The following is a 23,951-nucleotide window of genomic DNA, read 5'->3' on the forward strand; positions in this document are numbered from 1 at the left end:
ACTCATCCAACACAACTCTCCCGAGGAGACACATGGCCCCTCAAATAAACAGTATTGCTAATTACAAAAGTAGGAAAAGATAATCGTGAATTTTGCCAAGGGGACCCTCCAAGCATATAAAAGATTAACTCCATCCACACAAAAGGATCTGAAAAGAAATGGTGCTCAAACTGAACATTCAAACAGTATTCTTGTAACTAGAAAACAGTTTACTCATTAAAAAAAAACAAAGAACCCCAAAAGTAATCTCGTAATGGCCATAAATATAGAATTCTGGTGCTTCAAAATGTTCAGCCATCTTCCAAGTTCTGCATAAATAAGCGTGTATCCTCCATTTTATCAAAGTAGATATTTTTCCCTTTGTGCCACACTTTAAACTTGACAGGAAAGCACAGTATAGTACACATCTTCAATGTACCTATTTGCATATACACCGGAGCAAAAGAGCAACATTTTTCCACCAACATTGATAAATAATCTTGGAATATTAAAACCTTTTTATTTTCATAAAACAGTGAACGCACCTGTCTGTAGGCACACAATCTCCCTCTGTGAGCAAAATTAAGGGTACACAAAATGACCATTTGTGGTCTGTTATTCATTTGAGAGGATGGGCCCAGCCTATGTATCCTTTCCAAACAAAGTGGGCCATGATTTTTACTGAGCTCCAAAGCAGCATTCAGCTGTTTTTCTAAAGTCATCTGTAATTCTGGCTCCGATATAGATTTGCAAACACATCTCATGCATATACACTGTTAATATCCTGAAATAGAGTTGAACACTTGTTTACTTTATTAACCAGCAACAAAAATTAAGCATTAAGAAATATATTTATCTATAACAAAATTGCAAGTGGGAGGTTGCTGCATCTTCTGCTCCTCCTCAGGAATCTGATCATTTGTCACAAAATGATCCACCAGTCTGAAGTAAAAATTGAACCGGCTGCTTAGTCCTGTAGGCACAATTCAGTCCACAATCCCCAGACAGCATGCATTAAAGAAGCCTGTTCTCTCTGCAATAAAGGATAAAAGAAGAGCAAGCGATTCTGGATATTCTGCTCTATGTTTTAAAACTGAGAAATAAACATTGAAAAAGCTGCCTATGTTATAAAACTTCTTTTGTCAGTCCCTTAGACTACCTTGCCTGAAACAAAGAGCTTGGACACAGATAGGAATGCTTAAAAGGATAAGCAGCAATCCACAGGGGGAAAAAAAAAAAAAAAGTTCCAATCAAAAGCTCTCTGGCCTTCATCCATATACATGAACTATGCCAATTGTGTTTCTATAAGAAAAATAAAGGCAGATAAAGGAGCCAGCCTATTATAGTCAACATCCTTAGGGCCAAAATCCTTACCTCTGATAGTCTTACACAGAAGCTTCTATATCTCCACCTGATCTCCTGTGACCAGGCTATAAACGCTGACCTGAAATCTCTTATACTGAGCCAAGAGTCTGCAATCCTGACCAGATTACTTTGCCAAGAGTGAAAAACTGCAGAGATTTTCAGTTGCTATTTTACCAGCAAGGTAAGAAAAATAAACTCCTAATTATATCAAATCAGGGAATAGTTAACCTGCAGTATTTGTGAATTAAGTAGTCTGGGCAGACTTTTATTCAAATCTGTGTTATGCTACTTTATTAACTGTGAAAGTATGTCTTGAGTTACTACAGCAATTGCTCTTTGGACACAGTGATGGTCCTGTGTAATTGGAGCAAAGCAGATGATGTCCCTCTTCATAAAAGTGGTAACAGAGGAAGTTGGAAACCTCATGTCAATCAGTCTGACCCACTGGTGGGAAATTTAATGGGCATTTTACTGAGAGAAAGGATAGTAGAGTATCTATAAGCAAGTGGCCTGCAGAATGCAAGGCAGCTTCACTTTACCAGAGGGAGATCAAGTCAAATAATTTGGAAATTTGGTAATTCCTTAGGTGTTCTCCATCAAATCAATTGAACAAAAAGAAGACTATCCAATGCAACAATTGTGGAGCCTTCATTTTGAGACAAATTATCTGGAAGCTTAGGGCCTGCCCCATTTGTTCAGAACTCTTCCAAGAAAAAAAGAAATTGCCTCAAGTATCAGAAACCACCAAAAAATCTTCTCCCACTTTTACAGTATTCAGGAATAGTTTCCCCATTACCACAAAAAAAATCAAAAGCCCAAAAAAAAAAAAAAAAAGTTTATAGTGGGCTCAGGTAGGAAAAGACACCAATTCTTCTCAATTGTGCAGCCCACATGGTCACCCCCATTTACACAGAGCATACAAGAACCCAAGAACAACTGGAATACAGTGGGCGCTGGTACAATAACACCTGTGATGCGGAGACACACGCTCTCAAGTGACAAGTACAAAATGCCTTCTCTGTATTGGATAATGAAGAAGCTCTTGCAATACAGATTGAAGTGATATCTGAAAAGAATGAAGAAACCCAATCCAGACAGAAATTCCATAATACAATCAATAACCATAAGAAAAAGCTCATTGTGCTAGGTGACTCAGTCAGAGGCACTAATTTGGGAACTCTTTTTGAGAGAAACACTACAGTTAAAAGCCTTCCAGGATCATCAGCCGGTAGAAATGCTATTCAAAAAGTCAAGGCAATCAAAGAAGAAAGCAAGGACTCTAAAGTTGATAATATCATCCATCTGGGAACCAACAACCTTGCTAGAAACAACATCCAAGTGGTACAGAGAGATTGCCAATCTCTGACGAAGCAGATTAATCACATGGTGAAGAATATTGCTTTTTCAGAAGTGTAACCTGTTCATGGAAAGGGGAAAGAGGCTACGCCATATACATAACTTCAATGCATGGCTCAAAACTTGGTGTAAGGAATAAAGTTTTGGATATATTAGAGACTAGGGCTGTGTCCGGAACAGTAAAAGGCTCTATGTCAAACATGGCTTACATCTGTCTTTGGCAGGAAAAAGGATCCTAAGAGATAAATTAAAATCCTATGCCATAAGGCAGGGGTCCCCAACCACCGGTCCGCGGACCGGGCCGTGAGAGTTTTTTGCCGGTCCGCGACGCCGCTCCTGGTCTCTCCCGCTGCTCTTCTTTCCCTGCTGCCGTTGCCGCTGGGCTATCAGCACGTTCAAGCCCAGCGGGAACGGCAGCGGTGCAAAAAAAAAAAAAAAAAAAGCTGTGGCATCCGCAGCTGGCCTTTTCTTCTTCCCCCCCACCCCCCCCCCGTTCCTCTGACCCAGAACAGGAAGTGAATCGCGGTGCGCGGGAAGGAGAAAGAGCCGTGCTGCATGACAAAATAGCAGCGGCGGCAGCAGCAGCAGCAGCAGCATCGGCTCCCGAGCAATCGAAGCAGCTGATAATAGGTAAAGGAGACAGCAACGTGAGCCTCCCGCGGCCGATGGGATTCTTCTTTCTTGGCCTACGGGGGCTGGAGGAGGAGGTGGTGCAGCTACCGTTTGTGCTCGGGGGAGGGTGGGGAGAGGAAGTGAGTGAGAGAGAGAGAGAGAGAAGCAGGCAGCCAGCCTGTGTGATTGACTGGTCAGAGAGCTGATGTGTGTGTGTGAGAGACAATGAAAGTGATTGCTCAGGGAGATGACTGATGTGTATGTGAGAGTGTGAGACATTAGTCAGGGAGGTGACTGATGTGTGTGTGTGAGAGAGAAAAAGCATGGAAGTGAGAAGTCTGGGTATGTGAGAAAGCATTGGCGTAAGAAGCCTGGTGTTGTGGGAGTGAGAAACCTGGGTGAGTGTGCATGCATGAGAGAGAGAGACTGCTTGGTAAGGTGACGGTGTGTGTGAGAGAAAAAGACTGGTGTGTGTGAATGAGAGAGAATGTGATTCAGGGAATGAGAAGCCTGTGCACGTGGAGAGTGAGCATTGAAATGAGAGAGACTGGTGTGTGTGTAACAGAGAGAAAGTGATTATGGGAATGAGAAGCCTGTGCATGTGAAGAGAAGTGAGCATGGGAGTGAGAAACCTGGGTGTGTGTGAGACACATCATGGGAGGGAGAAGCCTGTATATCTGAAAGAGAACATGGGAGTGAGAGACTGGTGAGTGTGTGTGTGAGAGAGAGACAGAGAAAGTGATTATGAGAGTGAGAAGCCCATATATGTAAGTAGAACACGGGAGTGGGAAGCCTGTGTGTGTGTGTATGGCATGAGAGAAACTGTTCAGGAAGGTGTCTGGTGTGTTTGTCAAAGACTGTTTGGGAGATGATTGGTGTGTGAGAGACAGAAACTGGTCATGGGGCATGACTGGTAATGGTGTGTGTGTGAGTCATGGGCACTAAGGAAGAGGACCATAAGTATAGAGCTTAGTTTCTACTGCTGCTTCTGGTGTGTGCCACGGCCTGCAGGGAAGGGGAGTAGGACAGCTGCTGGAGGGGGTAAGTAAAAGTGACTTTTTAAGTTTATTTTTCTTGACTGCCATTTTAATTGTGTGATGTCTGCTTTTTTGAAATATTTTATTGGTGTTTGGAGAATGTTTAATAGTTTTTATGAGTTTTTAATTGTTGGATGTTATTCTGTTCATAGCTGTTTTGAAACATTTATTCTGCTTATTAGTATAGTTTTACAATTATTTCTGTGTGGGGATCTATAGCTGCTTGCTAGTTCTGTTTTCCTAATAAGAGGTGTATTTGTTTTTAGGACCTGATTTAATATTTGTAGTGTTGCCTTTTCATAGATAGGGTTGCTCCTGTTTGAGTGTATTCCATAATACAGGTGTAACTGAGTGCAGATTAGTTTATGTGCATTATTACAGATCCTGGGAGTATGTTAGGTCGGTTCTGTGTCTGTTACAGAGATGAAATATTTTGCTAGCATGTAAGCGTTTGTATCGGTCTTATTTGTTGTGTTTTCTCAAGAGGACATGCATTGGTGGTAAACTGCTGTCTTTTCATAAGTAGGGCTATTGAGCCTGGAAGTAGAAGGAGTTTGAGTTACTGTTACTGAGATGACACCAGAACCAGAATATCTTTTTTGTAGGGTGAGTTGTATGGGGAATGTCATAATTCTGCTTTACATCCATTATTGTGGGTCAGGGGGGTTCCCGTGGATACAAACTGTACTTTTACATCTAGCCCCATGACGATCATGGGTCAGTGTGCCATGCATATGAGAACCTATGGTGAGTTGAGTCACATTCACATTATAAATGTCATAATTAAATGATAAGTGTGCACTAAAATCCAACCCCCTCCATAACCCCGCCCTCATATGGCCAAAGCCCCGCCCCTGCCCCGCCCTGCCGGGCCATGGAAAAATGGTCTTGCTTGAAGCCGGTCCCTGGTGCAAAAAAGGTTGGGGACCACTGCCATAAGGCATTTAAACTAGACAGGGGTGGCAGAAGAAAAATTAGAATGTCACCCCCGAAATACAAAGGAAATGGGTGAAGGGGATAACAAAAGTCATCTGAATAAGACACAAAACAAGTCCAAGAAAAGCAATAACCTGAACGAGAAAAGCTGGAAAAGTATGAGCACAAATGTTTGTAGTCTGGGCAATACAATCCCAGTCCTGCAAGCCCTAATAGTGGAGGCGGACTTGGCCATTGTTGCTGTCACAAAGACATGGTTTACAGAATCTCATGTTTGGGATACAGCCATACCAGGCTATAACGTAAGGAAGGAGAGAGAGGAAAGAACTGCAAGGAAGATGGGGTAAAGAAGCAGCAGCATTATGGGCCACCCTTTAAAAAAACAAACAAACAAACAATTAGTGCATCCATTTTTAAAGGCCTCCGAATCAAACAGAAGAACTAGACAGAGATCTGGTTGAAGATATCCAAAAGGAGGGAAAGAAGGGAGAAGTGGTGATTGTTGGAGATTTTAATCTACCGGATGAAGACTGGAGAATCCCTTCTACAGAATCTACCAGACTTAGAGAGATAGTGGATGCCCTGCAAGGGGGCTCTGTTCAAACAAATGATAATGGAACCCATGAGAGAGGGAGCTACACAATTTAGTGCTCACTAATGGGGATAATGTCTAATGTCTGTGTGGGTGCCCTCCTCAGCATCAGTGATCAAACGGTACAGTTTGATATCGCAAATAGGATACGGAGAAGTCACACCAAGACCAGAGTAGAATTTCAAAAATACGGACTATGTTGAAATTGGGAAGTACCTGGAGGGAGAATTAAAATACTGGGAGAAAGTGAGAGAGGTGGAACAGTAGGCCAAACTAAAAGGAGCAATAACAAAGGGAACTAATTTATATTTTAGAAAAGTAAACAAAAGCAAGAGAAATAAGAAACCTCTCTGGTTCTCCAAGGAGGTGGCTGATAAAAAGAAAAAAAAAATAGAGTTCAAGAAATATAAAGGATCCCAAAGGGAGGAACACAAGAAAGAATATCTGGTGAAACTGAGGGAGATGGAGAAAATAGTCAAGAAAGCAAAAAGTCAAGTGGAAGAAAGGATAAGAACATGCCATACTGGGTCAGACCAAGGGTCCATCAAGCCCGGCATCCTGCTTCCGACAGTGGCCAATCCAGGCCATAAGAACCTGGCCAAGTACCCAAAAACTAAGTCTATTCCATGTTATCGTTGCTAGTAATAGCGGTGGTTATTATCTAAGTCAACTTAATTAATAGCAGGTAATGGACTTCTCGTCCAAGAACTTATCCAATCCTTTTTTAAACACAGCTATACTAACTGCACTAACCACATCCTCTGGCAACAAATTCCAGAGATTGTCAAAGAGGTAACACAAGGTGACAAAACATTTTTCAAATACATCAGAGAAAGGTCCAAAGTAGTATAGTGAAATTGAAAAGTGAAAAGGATCAATGTATGGAGAGAGACAAAGACATGGCAGAAATATTAAACAAATACTTCACCTTAGGGGGAAATTTTACACTCTGTGAGGGGTGGGGGGGGGAGAGAGGAAGGGGGGCAGTTTCTTTTTGGGTTGTTGAATCAATGTATTGAAATCTGAGGAGGGATCAGAGTCAACCCCTCCTCAGTGTTGTATTTTTTTTCTGTGATATAAACCTAATAAAATTGTTTAACCATAAACAAATACTTCAGTTCAGTGCTCACTAAAGAAGATCCTGAAGAAGTACCGTTGCTAGTTATCAAGAAAATAGAGGGGGGTGGAATAGACGAACATAAGAACTTAAATTGCCATACTGGGACAGACCAAGGGTCCATCAAGTCCAGCATCCTGTTTCCAACAGTGGCCAATCTAGCTACAAGTACCTGGCAAGTACCCAAACACTAAGTAGATCTCATGCTACTGATGCCAGCAATAGCTGTGGCTATTCTCTAAGTCAGCTTGATTAATAGCAGCTAATGGGTGTCTCCTCCAAGAACTTATCCAAACTTTTTTTTAAACACAGCTACCCTAACTGCACCAACTACATCCCCTGGCAACAAATTCCAGAGCTTAATTGTGTTGAGTGAAAAAGAATTTTTACCGATTAGTTTTAAACGTGCTACTTGCTAACTTCATGGAGAGCCCCTTAGTCTTTCCGAAAGAGTAAATAACTGATTCACATCTACCCATTCTAGACCTCTCATGATTTTAAAAACCTCTATCATATCCCCCCCCCCCCCTCAGTTGTCTCTTCTCCAAGCTGAAAAGTCCTAACCTCTTCTGTCTTTCCTCATAGGGGAGCTGTTCCATCCCCTTTATCATTTTGGTTGCCCTTCTCTGTACCTTTTCCAGTGCAACTATATCTTTTTTGAGATGCGGCAACCAGAATTGTACACAGTATTCAAGGTGCAGTCTCACTATGGAGCGATATAGGCATTATGACATTTTCCGTTTTATTCGCCATTCCCTTCCTAATAATTCCTAACATTCTGTTTGCTGTTTTGACTGCTGCAAGACACTGAGCTGATGATTTCAATATATTATCCACTATGATGCCTTGACCTCTTTCCTGGGTGGTAGCTCCTAATATGGAACCTAACATCGCGTAACTATAGAAGGGTTATTTTTCCCCTATCACCTTGCACTTGTCCACATTAAATTTCATCTGCCATTTGGATGCACAATCTTCCAGTCTCACAAGTCCTCCTGCAATTTATCACAATCAGCTTGTGATTTAACCACTCTGAACAATTTTGTGTCATCAGCAAATTTTAATACCTCACTTGTAATCCTTTCCAGACCATTTATAAATATATTGAAAAGCACCAATCCAAGTATAGATCCCTGAGGCACTCCACTGTTTATCCTTTTCCACTGAGAAAATTGTTGAGATTACTTACCTGATAATCTCCTTTTCCTTAGTGTAGACAGATGGACTCAGAACAAGTGGGTATAGTGTGCTCGAGCCAGCAGTTGGAGACGGATCTGACGTCAGCACGGGTACATATACCCCCACAGGAAGTGAAGCAATTCAGTAATCTTCCTTGCAAAGCTTTATGGATATATGTGTAACTGACCGATCGATTAAATAAACAGGATTACCCTGACCGATTGATAGTAGCTGGAGACCGCCAGCATTCCCAACCGGAAGGCGTCGACACCCGGCAGGGTGGATGCCCTATGTAAGAAAACATGGCTTACCTTGAGTCGGTGAAACCCCATGAATATTGGCAGCCGGGCGGGATGCTGAGTCCATCTGTCTACACTAAGGAAAAGGAGATTATCAGGTAAGTAATCTCAACATTTCCTAGCGTGTAGCCAGATGGACTCAGAACAAGTGGGATGTACAAAAGCTACTCCCGGACTGGGTGGGAGGCTGCCTGAGGTCCATTGAGGACTGCCCTTGCGAATGCTGAGTCCTCCCTGGCCTGAACGTCCAGACGGTAGAATCTGGAGAAGGTATGGATGGAGGACCACGTTGCTGCCCTACATATCTCGGCAGGTGACAGCATTCTAGTTTCTGCCCAGGAGGCTGCCTGGGCTCTGGTAGAGTGTGCCTTGACCCGTAGAGGTGGTGGTTTTCCCGCCTCTACGTAGGCCGCCGTTATGACGTCTTTGATCCAGCGGGCAACAGTTGCCCGTGAAGCTGCTTCTCCTTGTCTTTTCCCACTGTGAAGGACGAACCGGTGGTCCGTCTTTCGTACTGCTTCCGACATTTCCAGGTATCTGGACAATATTCTGCCGATGTCGAGAAGACGCAGTATTCGACCGTCTTCAGACTTCTCCAACCCTTCCGTGGTTGGCAAGGAAATGGATTGGTTAAGGTGGAAGTGTGAGACTACTTTGGGTAAGAAGGAGGGAACCGTACGAAGATGGATAGTCCCCGGGGTGATTCTGAGAAATGGATCCCGGCAGGACAGCGCTTGTAGCTCTGAGATGCGGCGTGCTGAGCAAACCGCCAGTAAGAATACCATCTTCAAGGTTAGTAAACGGAGAGACAGGCCCCGGAGGGGTCTGAAGGTGGATCCCGCTAGGAATTCTAAAACTAGATTAAGGTTCCACAGGGGCACTGGCCACTTCAGTGGCGGACGAATGTGTTTGACTCCTTTCAGGAAACGTGAAACGTCTGGGTGTGTAGCGATGCTGTTGTCGTCATTCCTGGGGCCGTAGCAGGATAACGCTGCTACCTGGACCTTGATTGAATTGAGGGACAGACCCTTCTGAAGCCCATCTTGCAGGAAATCCAAAATGATGGGAATTTTTGGTGTATGTGGATTGGTGTTGCGAGCTTCGCACCAAGCTTCAAATACTCTCCAGATCCTTATATACGTTAGTGATGTGGAGAACTTGCGTGCTTGGAGGAGTACCCGCCCCCGAGTATCCCCTCTTCTTCAGTCGAGCCCTCTCAATGGCCAGACCATAAGAGAGAATTGAAATGGATCCTCGTGGAGGATGGGACCTTGTCGTAGCAGGTCCCTGAGAGGGGGCAGGGTTAGAGGCTCCCCTGCCAGTAATCTTCTCATGTCCGCGTACCAAGGTCTTCTTGGCCAGTCCGGGGCCACTAGAAGAACTAGGCCTCTGTGCCGCTGAATCTTGTGCAGAATGGCGCTCAGCAGGGGCCATGGAGGAAAGGCATATAACAGGATCCCCTGAGGCCATGGCTGAACCAGTGCATCGATCCCTTGGGAGAACGGATCTCGCCTGCGACTGAAGTACCTGGGTACTTGAGCGTTGGATCTATTTGCTAGTAGGTCCATGCCCGGAGTCCCCCATCGATTCACAATCATCTGGAAGGCTGGGGGGACAACTGCCACTCCCCTGGATTTAGGCTTTCTCTGCTGAGGAAGTCCGCCGTGGTGTTGTCCTTCCCGGCGATGTGGACGGCGGAGATGTCCTGGAGATTTGCTTCCGCCCAGACCATCAGGGGGGCTATTTCTAAGGATACCTGTTGGCTTCTGGTTCCGCCCTGTCGGTTGATGTATGCCACCGTGGTGGCGTTGTCCGATATCACTCTGACTGCTCTGTTTCGAAGTCTGTGGGCGAATCGTAGGCAGGCTAACCGGACTGCTCGTGCCTCTAGTCGGTTGATATTCCATCCCGACTCTTCTCTGTTCCACCGCCCTTGGGCGGTGAGCTCTTCACAGTGTGCTCCCCATCCGCTCAGACTGGCATCTGTAGTGAGCAGGGTCCACGTTGGGGAGGACATCCTTGACCCCCGGCTCATGTGGCTGGGCCGTAACCACCCCCGTAGCTGGTTCCGCATTCTGGCCGGCAGAGGTAGATGCACGCTGTAGTTCTGTAATCGTGGGCTCCACCGAGAGAGGAGGGAGCGTTGTAACGGTCTCATATGGGCCCATGCCCATGGTACTACTTCCAGAGTGGATGCCATTAGACCGAGGACCTGCAGGTAATCCCAAACTGTGGGCCGGGTGGCGCTCAGCAGGATCCGTAGATGATCCTGGAGTTTTGCTCTCCTCTTGGAGGTCAGGCTGACTGTCTGCCTGGGTGTCGAATCGGACTCCCAGGTATTCCAGCGACTGGGAAGGCTGTAGGGAACTCTTGTTTATGTTGACCACCTATCCTAGGCTTTCCAGAAGAGATACAACTCTGTTGGTTGCTCGATGGCTCTCCTCCCGTGACTTTGCCCTGATCAGCCAATCGTCCAGGTAGGGATGGACGAGGATGCCTTCCTTCCTGAGTGCCGCCGCCACCACTACTATCACTTTGGTAAAGGTCCGCGGCGCAGTGGCTAACCCGAAGGGTAAAGCCCGGAACTGGAAGTGCTGTTGCAGGACTTTGAAGCGTAAGTAGCGCTGGTGATCCCGATGAATTGGGATATGCAGATAGGCCTCTGACAGGTCCAGGGATGTGAGAAATTCTCCTGGCTGTACTGCGCTTCTGACTGACCGCAGAGTTTCCATGCGAAATCTCGGGACCCTTAAGTATTGGTTGACTGACTTGAGGTCCAGAATGGGCCTGAAAGTGCCCTCTTTCTTGGGTACAATGAAATAAATGGAATAATGCCCAGAATTTATCTCCCATGCAGGCACTGTGAGTATGGCCTTTAGGGACAGTAGCCTCAGCAAGGTAGTTGCCAGTGCTGCCCTCTTGAGGGGTGAACATGGAGATTCCACAAACTTGTTCGGAGGGATGCGAAGGAAATCCAGGTAATACCCTTCTCGGATGATGGCGAGGACCCACTGGTCCGAAGTAATCTCGACCCATCTGTGGTAGAATAGGGCTAGCCTGCCCCCTATGGCTACCACCCCTGGATGGGTCGGCTGATTCTCATTGTGGGTTGCGGCCGGGCCCGGAACCCAAGCCGGTTCCCCGCTTGTTGGGCCTGGTCCAAAAGGACTGATTCCTGGCCTGGGAACGAGGTGCTTGATAGTTATTCCTGTAGGGATGGAATCGTTGGGAGCTTCTACCTCTGGATGGCCTATGAAAGGGACGTTGGTTCCTCCTTGACCTGTCTTCTGGAAGACGGGGTAATGGAGAGGTGCCCCATTTGTTAGCCAGTATCTCGAGATCGCTGCCGAACAGGAGGAATCCCTTAAAGGGCATTCTGGTAAGGCGTGTCTTGGAGGAGGAGTCTGCTGACCAATTTCTTAGCCAGAGCTGTCTCCTGGCTGCAACTGAGGATGATACTCCCTTGGCTGCCGTACGGACTAAATCGGAAGGCAGCGTCGTGAGGAACGAGAGAGCTGATTCCATGTCTTCTCCTGGGGCGTTGTTCCTGGCTTGTGATAAACAGGAACGTGTCACCACTGTGCAGCAGGCCGCAATTCGTAGGGACATGGCTGCTACCTCAAATGTTTGTTTCAGGATGGCGTCCAAGCGTCGGTCATGCGTATCCTTGAGGGCCGCCCCTCCCTCCACCGGAATGGTGGTGTGCTTCACAATTGCTCTAACTATGGCGTCTACCTTAGGGCACGCCAGCAGCTCCTTGGTTGCCGGGTCCAGGGGGTACATGCCAGACAAGGCCCAACCCCCTTTGAACGAGGCCTCCGGCGTATTCCACTCCAGATCGATTAGCTGTTGTGCTGATTGTAGTAGGGGAAAATGGTGGGCCGTTTGACGAAGGCCCTCTAGCAGGGGGTTCATTCTAGGTTCCCCTGGGGTGCCATGGCCCGGGATAGCCAGCTTCGACATGCATTGAGAGACCAGCTCCGGGAGAGCCTCCTTAGGAAAGAAGCGTCTCATGGTACAATATGGTTCTATGCCCGAGGGAAGTTCTCCCTCCTCAGGGAGCTCGCCTTCAACCCCGGAGTAATCCGAATCCCCATAGGTGGGGCTTCCAGGAGGCAGGTGCCCGTGCCTAGCTGTAGAAGGTCCAGGGGCAGGATCATCCGGAGCATATGGGCCCATCCGGGGATCAGATTGCATCTGAACAAAGGCGTGAATCCCCTTGAATAATTCCACCCAGGAGAGGGAAGCAGGTTCTAGCCTTAGGGGCACCAGGTCTCTTGGGTTCCCCGGCTGCTCAGCTCAGCCGGCCAGATCCAGAGTGTTCCCTGAGGAACTGGCAAGTAATCTGGGCTGAGACCGGCCCTGGCCTGGAACTCCCAGGGCCTCTTTGCATTGGGCACATAGGGAGTCTGCTTCCTCGCTCTGTGTAGCTCTCAGGTGGCATGCAGAGCAGAGGCCTAGAGCTTTTATGCTTGATTCCGGAGGTGCCGCCTCTGAGGACGCATGGGCTCTCCTACGCTCCATCGCGTCTGTGTTTTCCGATATTATACGCCTATGAATGTGCGCTTAATAATGTGCGCCCAATACTGTATGCCCAGCAATGTGCGCCTATCAATATGCGCTTATCAGCGTGCGACTTATCCATATGCCCCTATCAATGTGCGCCTATCAGCGTGCGACTTATTAATATGCGCGTGGCTTAACACTGTGCGCCTATCAATGTGCACCTATCAATGTGCAACTTACCACTATGCGCCTATCAATATGCGCCCATCAGTGTGTGTCTTACCACCGTCGAATAAGGAACAAGGCAGACGGCAAACAGGCAGGCAAAATGGCGACCTCCTCGGCGGGCCTCCACATAGGCAGACCCCGCCAATCCTCGCTTCTTCGGAGACCAACAAAAGTAAGAGATGTACGCCTTACCTGATCTTCGGCGCTTCCCAGCTGCGACCCGGGCAGTCTCGCTCGGGAGCCAAGTCCTCACCGCGAACGGATCGTGACCGAGGCGCCTCTCAGCCGCACCCGAGCCCTTCTCACTCGGGGGCTAGATCCCTGCCGCGATTCGGCCACCGGACCGAGGCCTTTACCTCCGAGGGACACAGAAATCACCTCGGGAAACTCAACTGGGGGAGGGACCGTAGAGTATCACCGCAGGAGTGCGGGGCTCGTCTTCTGTATTCTTCTCTGAAATTTAGTCGTTAGAATTTGGAAACACGCTCAGCGAGCGTGAGGTAGCTCCAAACTGCTTTGGAGACGGAAATTACTGAATTGCTTCACTTCCTGTGGGGGTATATGTACCCGTGCTGACGTCAGATCCGTCTCCAACTGCTGGCTCGAGCACACTATACCCAGTTGTTCTGAGTCCATCTGGCTACACGCTAGGAAATGATCATTTAATCCTACTCTCCAATTGTCTTTTAACAAGTTTATAATCCATGAAAGGACACCGTCTCCTATCCCATGACTTTTTAGTTTTCTTAGAAGCCTCTCATTTGGGGACTTTGTCAAACACCTTCTGAAAATCCAAATATACTAACTACATTAACTGGTTCACCTTTCATCCACGTTTATTAACCTCCTCAAAAAAATGAAGCAGATTTGTGAGGCAAGATTTCCCTTGGGTAAATCCATACTAACTGTTCCATTAAACCATGTCTTTCTATATGCTCTGTGATTTTGATCTTTAGAATAGTTTTCACTATTTTTCCCAGCAATGAAGTCAGGCTCACTGGTCTATAGTTTCTTGGATCATCCCATGTGCCCTTTTTAAATATTGGGGTTACATCGGCCACCCTCCAGGTCTTCAGGTACAATGGATGTTTTTAATGATAGGTTACAAATTTTAACTAATAGATCTGAAATTTTATTTTTGAATTCCTTCGGAACCCTGGGATGAATACCATATGGTCCAGGTGATTTGCTACTCTTTCGTTTGTCAATCTGGCTTACCACATCTTCTAGAAGAGAATGTATGGGAAGAGCTAGGAAAACAAAATAGATAGAGACATGGGACCTGATGAGGTTCATCCCAGGATACTGAGGGAGCTCACATGTGCTGGCTGGTCTGCTGCACGACCTGTTCAATAGATCCCTGGAAACAGGCGTGGTGCCGAGTGAATGGAGAAGAGTGGTGGTGGTCCTGCTTCACAAGAGTGAGAGTAGAGAGAAGGCTGGAAACTACAGGCTGGTTAGCCTCATCTCAGTGGTGGGAAAAGTAATGGAGACGCTGCTGAAGAAATGAATAGTGAATTTTTTCTACAGTCAGAAGAATTCCTGGACCAGAGGCAGCATGAATTCACCACAGGAAAGTCCTGTCAGACAAATCTGATAGACTTTATTTGATTGGGTGACTAAGGAATTGGATCGAGGAAGTGCACTCGATTTGATCTACTTGGATTTCAGCAAAGCTTTTGATAAGATCCCGCATAGGAGGCTTGTGAATAAAATGAGAAGCCTGGGAGTGAGCGCCAAGATGGTGGCCTGGATTACAAACTGGTTGATGGATAGAAGATGGCGTGTGATGGTAATTGGAACCTACTCTGAAGAAAGAGCGGTGTTAAACGGAGTGCCGCAAGGATCGGTGTTGGGAGAGGTCCTGCTCAATATCCTTATGAGAATACTGTGGAAGGGATAGAAGGTAAAGTTTGTCTTTTTGCGGATGATACTAAGATCTGCAACAGAGTGGACATGCCGAAAGGAGCAGAGAGAGTGAGACGATTTCTGAAGCCTGAACGGTGGTTGAAGATATGGCAGCTGGGATTCAATGCCAAGGAGTGCAGAGTCATGCATCTGGGGTGTGGTAATCCAAAAGAGCTGTACGTCTTGGGGGGTAAAGGGGGTGTTGTGCACCGAGCAAGAAAGGGACCTTGAACTGATAGTGTCTAGCGATTTGAAGACGGCGAAGCAATGGAACAAGGCCATAGCTAAAGCCAGAAGAATGCTGGGCTGCTTAGCGAGAGGAATAACCAGTAAGAAAAAGGAGGTGATAATCCCCTTGTACAGGTCCTTGGTGAGGCCTCACCTGGAGTAGTGTTCAGTTCTGGAGACCATATCTCAAAAAAAGAGAGACAGGATAGAGGCAGTCCAGAGAAGGGTGACAAAAATGGTGTGTGTGTGTGGGGGGGGGGGGGGGGGGGGTTCTCCAAATGACTTCTGAGAAGAGGTTGAATGAACTAAATATGTATACCCTGGAGGAGAGGAGGTGCAAGGGAGTTATGATAAAACCTCTCAGGGATCTGAAGGTCTCTAATGATGCACAATCAACAAACCTTTTCTTTTGGAAAGAAAATCAGTAAAACTAGGGGTCATGTAAATGAAACTCCAGGAGGATGACTCAGAACCAAGATCAGGAAATATTTCTTCACGGAGAGGGTGGTGAATGGCTGGAATGCCCTTTCGGAGGAGGTGGTGAAGACAAAAATGGTGAAAGATTTCAAAGGGGCATGGGATAAACACTATGGAAATGAAGAAAAAAAAAAAAAAGTGTGCATGGAGGTAGTTTGCTGGTGTGGCGGTTACTACCCTTAACAAAGGGGTCTTCATACTGTTGATGCAACTCCTTTACTGCTCTCTGCTTTTACAGCAGGGGAAGAAGAAGAAAAAAGGGGAATTAGATTCAGATAGCAACCAACAAGGACATTGGATTTTATGGTCTGGGAAAACAAATAAGCATGGGGGGGGGGAGGAATAAGCATGGGGGACAACTGTGGATGCAACTCCCACATTGCTCTCTGCTTCAATGGCAAGAGATAACAGGAATTGGAATCCGACAGCAACCAACAAGGGACCTGACTGACTGCTTGGGAAACTAAGTAAAGGTGGTGACTTGTATGGCCCAGCAGATGTTACCATAAGCTTGCTGGACAGACTGGATTGACAGTTTGGTCCTTTTCTGCCATCATTTTCTATGTTTCTATATAAATTAATCAGATTGACCAACAAAACTCCAAAATGAGTGCCAACTAGCACAACAGCAACTACTTTTGTTGGTAACGGAAGGGGGGGGGGGGGGGGGGGGACATGAACAGAAAGAATAAGTCATAGGCGGAACAGTTGTATTCTACACCTCAAACAAGTTCTCAAAGACAGACCGGCCGAACAGACCGTCGCATCAGCCATCCCTAACCAAACAATAATGCGATGTGAATGACTGGATGGAACTCCACGTTGCAGCTATGCAGATCTCCTCCTTGGGGACTGCTCACAAGTGGGCCACCAATGCTGCCTTGGCTCTGCCGAAGTGAGCCTTGACATGGCACCCATGATGTAATCCCACCTGGGTATTACAGAAGGAGATACAGTCTGCTTGGCAACAGTGATTGCCGACCTGTTCTGATCAAAAAACAAAAAGTGGGGTGGACTATATATGAGCTTCTGTCCACTCCAGATAGGCGGCTAATGCTCGTTTGTAGTGCAAACTGTGCAGGACTCATTTGCCTTGGTGCAAATGGGCCTGGAAAAAATGTTAGCAAGAGGATGGACTGATCAAGATGGAAGTCAGACTCCGCCATAGGCAGAAACTTAGGGTGGTCTTGGGCATGCACCCTATCGTGAAAAAAAAAACGTAATATAAGCAGGATTAGTCACTAAGGCCAGGAGCTCACCGACACTGCAAGCTGAAGTGACCGCCATCAAAAATATAACCTTCCAAGTCAAGTACTTCAGGTCACAGAGGCATGAAGGTAACTTTAATCAGCTGAACTAAAACCACGTTGAGATCCCAGACACAGCATAAGGCCTTAGGGGAGGGTTCAATTGAAGCAGATCTCGCATGAACTGTACAACTATAGGCTGTACAGAGCTGGGCTTAACTTTAACACCATGGAGATATGAACCAATTGCACAGAGGTAAACTCTAATGGAATTAAACCTTCAGACCAGTCTCCGAAAGGTGTAGAAGATAATCAAGTAGTTTATGTGTTGAGCAAGAGAGAGGGGATCTAGGGCCATCTGCTCCCACCATACAGTAAACCTCCTCCATTTCTGTGCATAGGACATTCTAGTGGAACACTTTCTGGAAACTACGAGGACCAGAGAAAAATCTTCCAAGAGATCAAGCGGTTGTAGACTCAGCCTCTCAAATATCCAGGCTGTGTTCAACAGGGCCAAGGTTGGGATGCAGACACTTGCCTCAATCCTGGGTGATGAGATTTGGGGAAGTCCCTAGCCTGATCGATTTCCTGACAGACATCTCCCAAAGGAATAGAAACCAGACCTGTCTCGACCAATGGGGGGCTATGAGGATTATAGCCCCTTGTTCTCACAAAGCTTCAAAGTCTTTAACACTAATGGAATTGAAGAATATGCATACAGAAGGCCCTCACCCCAATGGCAAGCGAAGGCATCTTGAGGCTGGTTTATCATGTGACCTGTACAGGAAACAGAACCAAGGAACCTATGCATCCCCTATGCATTATGGTTCACAGTTTCAATTTTTTAACGTTTTAATTCGTATTACCCTATGTTTTATGTATTCCTTATTTAATGTACACTGTTGACTGTTATTGTTCTATGTACACCATATATATGGTAATTCTAATGCTGGTTATCTGTAAACCGAAGCGATATGTACTAGTACATGATCTTCGGTATATAAAAGTCCTTAAATAAGTAAGTAAATAAATAAATAAATAAATAAGGAACCTTCCTGTTCCAAGATGCAGTGAACAGATCCATCTTCAGTCTTCCCCACAGGTGGAATATCCGATTCGCCACCCCTCGATCAATTCAAGGGGTCAGAAGGAACGACTCAGTCCGTCTGCTATCACACTCTCTGTTCCAGCCAGATACATGGCCCCGAGTTCCACCCCTTGGGAGAGGACCTTTTACCATATCTGAACTGCTTCATGACACAGGAAGAACGAGAGCCTGTACTTTCCTGCTTGCTGACCTACCATATTGTCATAAGAACATGCCATACTGGGTCAGACCAAGGGTCCATCAAGCCCAGCATCCTGTTTCCAACAGTGGCCAATCCAGGTCATAAGAACCTGGCAAGTACCCAAATAGTCTATTCCTTGTTACCGTTGCTAGTAATAGCAGTGGCTATTTTCTAAGTCAACTCATTTAATAGCAGGTAATGGACTTCTCCAAGAACTTATCCAAACTTTTTTAAACACAGTTATACTAACTGCACTAACCACATCCTCTGGCAACAAATTCCAGAGTTTAATTGTGCGTTGAGTGAAGAAGAACGTTCTCCGATTAGTTTTAAATGTGCCACATGCTAACTTCATGGAGTGCCCCCTAGTTATTATCTGAAAGAGTAAATAACCGATTCACATCTACCTGCTCTAGACCTCTCATGATTTTAAACACCTCTATCATATCCCCCCTTCAGCCGTCTCTTCTCTAAGCTGAAAAGTCCTAACCTCTTTAGTCTTTCCTAATAGGGGAGATGTTCCATTCCCTTATTTTGGTCACCCTTCTCTGTACCTTCTCCATCGCAATTATATATTTGAGATGCGGCGACCAGAATTGTACACAGTATTCAAGGTGCGGTCTTACCATGGAGTGATACAGAGGCATTATGACTTTCAGTTTTATTCACCATTCCCTTTCTAATAATTCAACATTCTGTTTTCTTTTTTGACTGCCACAGCACACTGAACAGATGATTTCAATGTGTTATCCACTATGATGCCTAGATCTCTTTCTTGGGTGGTAGCACCTAATATGGAACCTAACATTGTGTAACTATAGGATGCGTAATTTTTCCCTATATGCATCACCTTGCACTTATCCACATTAAATTTTATCTGCCATTTCGATGCCCAATTGTCCAGTCTCACAAGGTCTTCCTGGAATTTATCATAATCTGCTTGTGATTTAGCTACTCTGAACAATTTTGTATCTGCAAATTTGATTACCTCACTCGTCGTTTTTCTTTCCAGATCACCTTGTTATCTGTTTGATTCAATATAATTTTGTTAGACAGCTGATCTCTGAAAACCCAAAAGCATACCTGATCACCTGGAGCTCCAGGAAGTTGTTTTGACATAGCTACATGGACTACAGACCTTGGGTGCTAAGCCCATCTACATGAGTTCCCCACTCCAGAGTAGACACACTGGTTGTCAGTACGATTTGGCCAGCTACACCCCACCCCCACCCCCCCCGTTCCAGATTGGAATCCTCATGCAACCAGGACAAGTTACTTGGATGCAGTCCCAAAACCCTTGAATGGCTCGACACCACAGGCACCATAGTGTCCATTAGTCTCTTCACATGTGTAAACAAAGGGCGTGACCTGAACTGTTGCAACCATGTGACTCAACAGCCTCAACGTGTCATGCTGATACCTGCTGTCTCATTTGAATCTCTTCTACGATGGTCATCAAGGTGATGGTCCTCTGCTGCAGCAGGAAAGCCTTGGCCTGATCAGTGTCTAGCAGGGCTCCTATGAACTCCAATTGCAATGACAGGCTTAGATGGAACTTGGGATAGTTGATGACAAACCTCAGTGACTCCCAACACCCGGATGGTCAAGATCATGGACTCCTCAGCTCCCGCCCGAGAGGTGCTTGTCAAGGTAAGGGAAAACATGGACTCCCAGTTGGAGCAGGTGTGCCACCACCAGGGCCAGGCATTTTGTAAAGACACATGGGGCTGATGCTAGTCCAAAATGACAAACCGCGATACTAGGAGTGTTATTGTCCCACCACTAATCTGATATACTTCTGGTGACTGTGGAAGATCTTGATGCAAGTGTATGCATCCTTCAGATAAAGGATGCATAGCCAGTCTCTTTTTTGCGACAAGAGGATCAAGGTGCCCAGGGAAACCATCTTGAAATTTTCTCTTTTGAGAAAAGCATTCAAGGCTTTTAGGTGTAGGATGGAACAGAGTCCTCCTGTTTTCTTTGGAATCAGGAAGTACTGAGAGTAGAATCCCCTTCTTTGCCTTGGTGGAACAGGATCGACCGTCCAGGCCATTAAAAGGGAGGAGAGCTCTGCAAGAACTACCTCCTGATACGCTACCAGTCCACAATACAGACTCGGGGGGGGGGGGGGGGGGGAATCAGGTGGGTTACTCAAAAGGTTTAAATTTGTACCTTCTGCGGACGATGGATAGAACCCACTGGCTGGAGGTTACACTGGGCCACCGGTTCATATAGAACTGCAGCCATTGTCTCTGGTACAGTGGGCTTAGCGATGTTACCTATGATCCAGGCAAAATTCAGACCCGGGAATTGACTTGGGTGCCAGTGAGGTGCCTACTGCTGCTGATGAGGCAGAGGATAGTATCTCCTAAAGCAGAAGAAAACTTCCATCTTGCCCGACCTTGAAGACCTCCTGACTGAGGACAGGTCCTATTTGCCAGTGCAGAACTGCTGGAGTATTGCATGGTACTCCCACATCTGAGTCACCACATCGTCCATCTGATCTCCAAAGAGATTCTCTCCAGTGCACGAATTGTCAGAGTTGCTCCTGCACTTCTTGATGGAGATCAGATACCCACAGCCAGGAGAGTCTGCGAGCTCCAATCCCAACTGCAGAGAAACTTGATGCAGTCTCAAAACACACCGTAAGTCAACCTCACCCTATGGTTTCCGCACTTCAGGCCTTTTTGCACCAGCAACTGGAGAGTATCCTGCTGCTGAGGCACCTGTTTGTCACTTCTTGCACCTGCTTTAGAAGGTCCCCCATAATGGATCATATAGAGCTGGAGGGCCGCTATGTGGGCAATAAGCATGACACCCTAAAAGGCTTTCCTTCCAATAGCATCCATGGCCCTCTGATCCTTCTCCAGGGGCCCCAAGGATTGGGTATGAGTGAGCTTGGCTTTTTTGAGAGCAAATTAGACCACCACAGATTGGTGTGGTAACTGATGCTTATTGAATCAGAGAGCCTCCTGTTAACAGGAGGCACTGAGAGGGGGTGTTCCCACATTATCAGCAATTCCATAGGGATCTTGTGTACTGGGACTGCCATGATTTCCTTTGCAGGCTCTATGTACTAGAGGATATCCAACATCCTGAGCTGGGTATCCTCTTCGGTCTGCAACTGAAATGGGATGGTCTCTGCCATTACCCTAACAAATACTGCGAAGGAGAAGCCTCCCAGAGGAGACTTCCTTCTATCGGCAGGAGGAGACAGGTACAAAGGGAGACCATCCAACCCTTCAGAGACAGAGAATTCATCCCCCAGAGGTCAAATAGGTCCTCATTCTCACTGCCAGAAGGTACAGATAGGGCCCTAGATGCACTGCCTCCAGCCAGCAGTACAAGTATCAATTCAACTGGCCATGAGGGTTCAGGCCCTGGTACTATCCCAGATCTCGACAGGGCTTCCTCCTCAGAGGATCAGCCAGTGGTGCTACCAATGCCTGGCAGGTTGTAGCGGTAGCACTCCAATGAGTGCATGCAGAGATTCCAATAGTGGCTCGAAGAGGGACAGGGCCAGTACTGGTCTGCCAACACTAGACCCCACACTGCTTTCTCCACAGCCAACTGCACATGCCTCTCCAGCTCCTCCTCAAACAGCATTGATGTCAAGACCGAATGGGACCCATGAGTGAGGCCACATCTTTTTTGTAAGAGAGAGGAGCAGTGGTGGGCATCAAAGCGAGCAGAGACAGCCACAAACCCCGGGTATCAATGGAGGCTTGGTTCTCCTCACCACAGGGATGCTTCCGGGGCATCACAGCAGAAGCTGGTGCATCCCCATGCCCAATGGATCAGGGAAGCCAAAGAAGCTCGGATCATTCCGATGCAGAGGCTGAAAATGAACCTGACATCTTAGATCTCGAGAAGACAGACTACGTCTTTCTCCAGTGCCCCTAGCAGTCAGTCAGACGTCGATGGAACAGATGATCCCACATATCAATGGCTCGATGTCCATTGGTGTGGCTCCGTGGCTCCTTGATGCCGATTATCTGGACTTCTCCAACCCAAAGAGGCATTCCATCTTATCGACCTGGATCTTATGCTCTGCTCTTCTATGGTAATAAATCAAAAAAGGGATCTTTCTTTGGCCCAGACATGGCATCAGCAACCGGTGCCACCAGCATCTTCAGTGTCTGGGAAATCAGAGCTGGTAACTCATCTCTATGAAAGAAATGCAACATAGTTCTATATGGCTTCAGCCCCGGAGGAATTTCCCCATCCTCCAGGAAGTAAAGATCAGCTTCATCATTCGTGCCATCCAGGTCCCTATCGGCGTGACCCAGAGCAGGTCTAACAGCACCAGGTGCGTGAAAATCCGCAGTCTGCGATCCTGATCTGTTAAGATTGGCCAGGGACAATGACTGCGCCTCAAGAAAGGACTGCAGCCCTTGAAAAAAATTCCACCCAAGAAAAGGCAGAGGGATCAATGCAAAAACCAGGGGATGTCTGTCCTGCACCCACTGAACTACCTTCCACTACTGACAGACCAGTTAAGGGAGCCCCAATTCCAGACGAAACCTCTGGCAATTCTTTTTCCATTCCTGCAGCGTGCTGGAAAGGACCGGGCTTAGCAAAATCAGATGGAGTCAAGTCTCCCTGAGCCTCCAAACATTGCTGACAAGTCAGAGGGGACGCCATGCTGAGATGCCCAAATATGACAAGCAGCACAAAGGATAATGTGCCTAGGCTTCTTTGCTATCAGCACCATAGTTATTTGTCAGTATGCTCCAAACAGGCATATGAGAACTGTGCGGCCCAGCTGTGCTCATAGTAGGTGCTTCTTAAAAAAAAAAAAAAAAGCACTCAAAAATTAGGCATCTAATGCACTATTCAGACAGTCGCACAACTTGAGTGCCTGCCTAGGCACGCTTATGAACCCAACTGAGCACCTGCCTAGGCGCACAATTAGACACATAGCTAGGCATAAGCACAAACTGACATATCTGAAGGGGGCAGCCTTATGCACAGAGAAAAAGCCCATGAACACCACCACGGCCTACTACACGGCGATCAATCTAAGCCTGAAAGCGGAGCCTAGCCCACAAGGATGCTCAAACGGCCAAGCTGCCTGAGTCCCAAGCTCTCCCAGAGGCGGGAAGGGACTTTGGATTAGAGCGCCAAGCACAGAGACTAGAGGGGAGAGGAATCCCTAAAATCAACTCCACTTGCCTCTTTTGGGTTGTTTTGTTTGTTTTGTTTTTATCTTCTTTACCTGAGCTCAGCCCATTCCAGTCAAGTACAGAATCTGTCTCTGGCTGTGGGGGAGAAGGCATATACCTTCACTGCCGTACTCTGCTTCCTGTACCTATTTGCCTTTCAGCTGTTTTTTGTTGTGTTGTTTTGTTTTTGTTTTTTTTACAGCTAAGTCCATGCCGGCAGAAACCAATACCAGACCAAGGCAATCATCTGAGGGAAGAATCCAAAGATATCACCTCAGGAAACTCAGCTGAGGGAGGGTCCATAAGGTATCACCACAGAAGAGCAGGGCAATAAAGTATTCCTCATATTAATAAAAAAAACAAAAAAACCCACAAACACACCTTTAAACACAATCCCCAGTAGGGAGATGCATATCCACCATCTGCAGAGA

Source organism: Rhinatrema bivittatum, chromosome 2 (assembly GCF_901001135.1).
Source record: "Rhinatrema bivittatum chromosome 2, aRhiBiv1.1, whole genome shotgun sequence".
NCBI classification, from domain to species: domain Eukaryota; kingdom Metazoa; phylum Chordata; class Amphibia; order Gymnophiona; family Rhinatrematidae; genus Rhinatrema; species Rhinatrema bivittatum.